The sequence below is a fragment of the Callionymus lyra genome, chromosome 18, assembly GCF_982586985.1.
Source record: "Callionymus lyra chromosome 18, fCalLyr1.hap1.1, whole genome shotgun sequence".
In the NCBI taxonomy this organism is placed as follows: Eukaryota; Metazoa; Chordata; class Actinopteri; order Syngnathiformes; family Callionymidae; genus Callionymus; species Callionymus lyra.
Genome location: NC_141835.1, coordinates 9,773,248 through 9,779,771, shown reverse-complemented (window position 1 = coordinate 9,779,771; position 6,524 = coordinate 9,773,248).

Below are 6,524 nucleotides of genomic sequence, written 5' to 3'. Positions count from 1 at the left end.
TTAAGTTCATTCATTTATTCATTGACAACCGCTTTATGTCGGGGAGACTGGAGCCTATCCCAGAGTCATAGGGCGATAGGCAGGGGACACCCTGGACAGGATCTATCGCAGGGCACACAAAGACAGACAACCATTCACACACACACTCTACTACGCTAAAGCATGATATTTTATGTCATATTATAGCATTTATGTCATGCTAAGGCACGACATTTTACGTCATGTTACTGCATTTATGTCATGCTAAAGCATGATATTTTATGTCATGTTATAGCATTCATGTCATGTTATAGCATTTATCTTATGCTAAAGCATGACATTTTACGTCATGTTACTGCATTTTTGTCATGCTAAAGCATGATATTTTATGTCATATTATAGCATTTATGTCATGCTAAGGCACGACATTTTACGTCATGTTACTGCATTTATGTCATGCTAAAGCATATTTTATGTCATGTTATAGCATTCATGTCATGTTACTGCATTTATGTCATGCTAAAGCATGACATTTTACGTCATGTTACTGCATTTATGTCATGCTAAAGCATGATATTTTATGTCATATTATAGCATTTATGTCATGCTAAGGCACGACATTTTACATCATGTTACTGCATTTATGTCATGCTAAAGCATGATATTTTATGTCATGTTATAGCATTTATTTCACGTTATAACATGACATTTTATGTCATGCTAAAACATGACATTTTATGTCATGTTCTGCATTTATGTCATGCTAAAACATGACATTTTACGTCATGTTATAGCATTTATGTCATGCTAAAGCATGATATTTTATGTCATGTTATAGCATTCATGTCATGTTATAGCATTTATGTTATGCTAAAGCATGACATTTTACGTCATGTTACTGCATTTATGTCATGCTAAAGCATGATATTTTATGTCATATTATAGCATTTATGTCATGCTAAGGCACGACATTTTACGTCATGTTACTGCATTTATGTCATGCTAAAGCATATTTTATGTCATGTTATAGCATTCATGTCATGTTACTGCATTTATGTCATGCTAAAGCATGACATTTCACGTCATGTTACTGCATTTATGTCATGCTAAAGCATGATATTTTATGTCATATTATAGCATTTATGTCATGCTAAGGCACGACATTTTACGTCATGTTACTGCATTTATGTCATGCTAAAGCATGATTTTTTATGTCATGTTATAGCATTCATGTCATGTTATAGCATTTATTTCATGCTGAAGCATGATATTTTATGTAATTTTGCTGCATTTGTGTCATGCTAAAGCATAATATTTTAAGTCATGTTATAACATGAAACTTTGTCGTGTTACAGCATTCATGTCATGCTAACGCATGATATTTTATGTCATCCGAGAGCATGATATTTTATGTCATGTTATAGCATTTATGTCATGCTAAAGCATGACATTTTACGTCATGTTATAGCATTTATGTCATGCTAAAGCATGACATTTTATGTACTTTCATGTTATGATCTCATGAATTCATGTTGTGATTTCAAAATAAATCTCATGATTTCGTGTTATGATCTCATGATTTCATGTTATGATCTCGTGATTTCATGTTATGATCTCATGAATTCATGTTGTGATCTCGAAATAAATCTCATTATTTCTTGTTATGATCTTGTGATTTCATGTTATGACTGCGAAATAAATCTCATGATTTCATGTTATGATCTCATAATAAATCTCATGATTTCATGTTATGATCTCATGAATTCATGTTATGATCTCATGAATTCATGTTATGATCTCATGAATTCATGTTATGATTTCGAAATAAATCTCATGATTTCATGTTATGATCTTATTATTTCATGTTATGATCGTGAAATACATTTCATGATTTCATGTTATGATCTCATGAATTCATGTTATGATCTCAAAATAAATCTCATGATTTCATGTTATGATCTCATGAATTCATGTTATGATCTCATGATTTCATGTTGTGATCTTGAAATAAATCTAATGATTTCATGTTATGATCTCATGATTTCATGTTATGATCTTGTGATTTCATGTTATGATCTCGAAATAAATCTCATGATTTCATGTTATGATCTCATGATTTCATGTTATGATCTTATGATTTCATGTTATGATCGCGAAATAAATCTCATGATTTCATGTTATGATCTCGAAATAAATCTCATGATTTTATGTTATGATCTCATGAATTCATGTTATGATCTCATGATTTCATGTTATGATCTCGAAATAAATCTCATGATTTCATGTTATGATCTTATGATTTCATGTTATGATCTCGAAATAAATCTCATGATTTCATGTTATGATTTCATGTTATGATCTCATGATTTCATGTTATGATCTCATGATTTCATTTTATGATCTCGAAATAAATCTCATGATTTCATGCTATGATCTCATGAATTCATGTTATGGTCTCATGAATTCATGTTATGGTCTTTTCATGTTATGATCTCATGAATTCATGTTATGATCTCGAAATAAATCTCATGATTTCATGTTACGATCTCATGAATTCATGTTATGATCTCGAAATAAATCTAATGATTTCATGTTACGATCTCATGATTTTATGTTATGATCTCATGATTTCATGTTATGATCTCATGAATTCATGTTATGATCTCGAAATAAATCTCATGATTTCATGCTATGATCTCATGATTTCATGTTATGATCTCATTATTTTATGTTATGATCTCATGATTTTATGTTATGATCTCATGATTTCATGTTATGATCTCATGAATTCATGTTATGATCTCAAAATAAATCTCATGATTTCATGTTATGGTCGCATGAATTCATGTTATGATTTCATGTTGTGATCTCGAAATAAATCTAATGATTTCATGTTATGATCTCATGATTTCATGTTATGATCTTGTGATTTCATGTTATGATCTCGAAATAAATCTCATGATTTCATGTTATGATCTCATGATTTCATGTTATGATCTTATGATTTCATGTTATGATCTCATGATTTCATGTTATGATCGCGAAATAAATCTCATGATTTCATGTTATGATCTTATGATTTCATGTTATGATCGCGAAATAAATCTCATGATTTCATGTTATGATCTCGAAATAGATCTCATGATTTCATGTTATGATCTCATGATTTCATGTTATGATCTCGAAATAAATCTCATGATTTCATGTTATGATCTCATGATTTCATGTTATGATCTTGTGATTTCATGTTATGATCTCGAAATAAATCTCATGATTTCATGTTATGATCTCATGATTTCATGTTATGATCTTATGATTTTATGTTATGATCTCATGATTTCATGTTATGATCTCATGAATTCATGTTATGATCGCGAAATAAATCTCATGATTTCATGTTATGATCTCATGATTTCATGTTATGATCTCGAAATAAATCTCATGATTTCATGTTATGATCTTGTGATGTCATGTTATGATCTCGAAATAAATCTCATGATTTCATGTTATGATCTCATTATTTTATGTTATGATCTCATGATTTTATGTTATGATCTCATGAATTCATGTTATGATCTCAAAATAAATCTCATGATTTCATGTTATTATCTCATGATTTTATGTTATGATCTCATGAATTCATGTTATGATCTCAAAATAAATCTCATGATTTCATGTTATGATATCATGATTTCATGTTATGATCTTGTGATTTCATGTTATGATCTCGAAATAAATCTCATGATTTCATGTTATGATCTCATGATTTCATGTTGTGATCTTATGATTTCATGTTATGATCGCGAAATAAATCTCATGATTTCATGTTATGATCTTATGATTTCATGTTATGATCGCGAAATAAATCTCATGATTTCATGTTATGATCTCGAAATAGATCTCATGATTTCATGTTATGATCTCATGATTTCATGTTATGATCTTGTGATTTCATGTTATGATCTCGAAATAAATCTCATGATTTCATGTTATGATCTCATGATTTCATGTTGTGATCTTATGATTTCATGTTATGATCGCGAAATAAATCTAATGATTTCATGTTATGATCTCATGATTTCATGTTATGATCTTGTGATTTCATGTTATGATCTCGAAATAAATCTCATGATTTCATGTTATGATCTCATGATTTCATGTTATGATCTCATGATTTCATGTTATGATCGCGAAATAAATCTCATGATTTCATGTTATGATCTTATGATTTCATGTTATGATCGCGAAATAAATCTCATGATTTCATGTTATGATCTCGAAATAGATCTCATGATTTCATGTTATGATCTCATGATTTCATGTTATGATCTCGAAATAAATCTCATGATTTCATGTTATGATCTCATGATTTCATGTTATGATCTTGTGATTTCATGTTATGATCTCATGATTTCATGTTATGATCTTGTGATTTCATGTTATGATCTCGAAATAAATCTCATGATTTCATGTTATGATCTCATGATTTCATGTTATGATCTTATGATTTTATGTTATGATCTCATGATTTCATGTTATGATCTCATGAATTCATGTTATGATCGCGAAATAAATCTCATGATTTCATGTTATGATCTCATGATTTCATGTTATGATCTCGAAATAAATCTCATGATTTCATGTTATGATCTTGTGATGTCATGTTATGATCTCGAAATAAATCTCATGATTTCATGTTATGATCTCATTATTTTATGTTATGATCTCATGATTTTATGTTATGATCTCATGAATTCATGTTATGATCTCAAAATAAATCTCATGATTTCATGTTATTATCTCATGATTTTATGTTATGATCTCATGAATTCATGTTATGATCTCAAAATAAATCTCATGATTTCATGTTATGATATCATGATTTCATGTTATGATCTTGTGATTTCATGTTATGATCTCGAAATAAATCTCATGATTTCATGTTATGATCTCATGATTTCATGTTGTGATCTTATGATTTCATGTTATGATCGCGAAATAAATCTCATGATTTCATGTTATGATCTTATGATTTCATGTTATGATCGCGAAATAAATCTCATGATTTCATGTTATGATCTCGAAATAGATCTCATGATTTCATGTTATGATCTCATGAATTCATGTTATGATCTCATGAATTCATGTTATGATCTCATGATTTCATGTTATGATCTCATGATTTCATGTTATGATCTCGTGATTTCATGTTATGATCTCGAAATAAATCTCATGATTTCATGTTATGATCTCGAAATAGATCTCATGATTTCATGTTATGATCTCATGAATTCATGTTATGATCTCATGATTTCATGTTATGATCTCATGATTTCATGTTATGATCTCATGAATTCATGTTATGATCTCATGATTTCATGTTATGATCTCATGATTTCATGTTATGATCTCATGATTTCATGTTATGATCTTGTGATTTCATGTTATGATCTCGAAATAAATCTCATGATTTCATGTTATGATCTCGAAATAGATCTCATGATTTCATGTTATGATCTCATGATTTCATGTTATGATCTCATGAATTCATGTTATGATCTCGAAATAGATTTCATGTTATGATCTCATGATTTCATGTTATGATCTCATGATTTCATGTTATGATCTCGAAATAAATCTCATGATTTCATGTTATGATCTTACGATTTCATGTTATGATCTCGAAATAAATCTCATGATTTCATGTTATGATCTCATGATTTCATGTTATGATCTCATGAATTCATGTTATGATCTCAAAATAAATCTCATGATTTCATGTTATGATCTCATGAATTCATGTTATGATCTCATGATTTCATGTTGTGATCTGGAAATAAATCTAATGATTTCATGTTATGATCTCATGATTTCATGTTATGATCTTGTGATTTCATGTTATGATCTCGAAATAAATCTCATGATTTCATGTTATGATCTTGTGATTTCATGTTATGATCTCGAAATAAATCTCATGATTTCATGTTATGATCTCATGATTTCATGTTATGATCTTATGATTTCATGTTATGATCGCGAAATAAATCTCATGATTTCATGTTATGATCTCGAAATAGATATCATGATTTCATGTTATGATCTCATGATTTCATGTTATGATCTCGAAATAAATCTCATGATTTCATGTTATGATCTCATGATTTCATTTTATGATCTCATGAATTCATGTTATGATCTCATGATTTCATGTTATGATCTCATGATTTCATGTTATGATCTCATGAATTCATGTTATGATCTCATGATTTCATGTTATGATCTTGTGATTTCATGTTATGATCTCGAAATAAATCTCATGATTTCATGTTATGATCTCATGATTTCATGTTATGATCTCGAAATAAATCTCATGATTTCATGTTATGATCTTACGATTTCATGTTATGATCTCGAAATAAATCTCATGATTTCATGTTATGATCTCATGATTTCATGTTATGATCTCATGAATTCATGTTATGATCTCAAAATAAATCTCATGATTTCATGTTATGATCTCATGAATTCATGTTATGATCTCATGA